The sequence below is a fragment of the Seriola aureovittata genome, chromosome 11 (genome assembly GCF_021018895.1).
Source record: "Seriola aureovittata isolate HTS-2021-v1 ecotype China chromosome 11, ASM2101889v1, whole genome shotgun sequence".
Taxonomy (NCBI): Eukaryota; Metazoa; Chordata; class Actinopteri; order Carangiformes; family Carangidae; genus Seriola; species Seriola aureovittata.
The window spans coordinates 12187226-12188434 of record NC_079374.1 but is presented as its reverse complement, the minus strand read 5'-3'; positions in this window follow the sequence as shown (position 1 = coordinate 12188434).

The window sequence follows — 1209 nt, the reverse complement described above, 5'->3', positions numbered from 1 at the left end:
GGAGAGAGACGTAGACAGAGAATAGGAGGGGGGGGGGTGGGGGGGTGAAGGCTGACCTTAAACCTGAATATTGAAAACATAAAAACACAACAAAGTGCTTAAGTTTATCAATTAACTCACTAACAATTCTATATCTTGTATAACTCACTGTCCCAATTGGCTAGATTATGTGCTAAAATGTCAGCTTGTAAACACCTAGCTATCTTTACAAGGGGAGTACATCTTACATAAAGAGATAAACGTATGCTGTCGTCCAAAGACTGTTTCAACGGCTGTGTACCGGTACCAATAAGCTACTGTATGTTAATGTATCCTATCTAAAATGGAGCTACGCTTGGCTCAGATTTCACCCACAAGAGTATGCTAATTTAACTTATACCATTAAACTAGCAAACTCCCGAATGAAAAACGTACTAAAGTGTATTATTACTTTAATATTTTTGCTGTAGTGTAAGCAATGAGCTGAGTCTCACAAGCTACAGTCTTGCATGTTGTCTATCTGGCCCCTGAGCTTCTCTTCCCCTCCCCCACACTCCACTATTTTTCGCCTGCCCGGTCACACAGCGGTTGATTAATTCTCCTTTCGCCTTGCTCAGTCATTCAGATTTGGAAAGTAAATAACAAGTTGACATCATTACGGCTCTACACTGGTGTGACACATTCCTTTGGTTACCGTACCTACAGTAATATCTGCGCACGATATATTACTTGCTAAAGTAATACTGGGGGGTCATTGTTGTTTTGTGATGGAGTTAATATTCTTCAATTCAAATTGTTATTGTTATTCACTGATCCCAGGATTTTTACTTTTATTTATTATTCATTCATACATTCTTTTTGTGTGTGTTCACAACTGTTTCTGCATTAAAAACAAAACATGCGTGCAGCCGGACAACTAGTAATTTTTAATTAAATTTTCATTTTGTGTGTGTTTTTTGTTTTTTTTAATTATTATTATCTATCTATTTGGGGAAATAAAATTTAAAATTGTTTTCTTTAAAAGGGGGTGGGGGTTGTATCAGTGGGACTTAAGTATTCCTAAAATCTTGGCTACCCTGATAGTCACAATGTATAATTTGTAAATGAAAAACTGAAACAATAAAACGTATGTGAAAAAAGAAACCAATAAATATGAGACTGAAACAATATCATTATCTCACCATTGTACCAAAGGGGATGAGCCACCTTTGAGGATGTGATGAGGTCTTT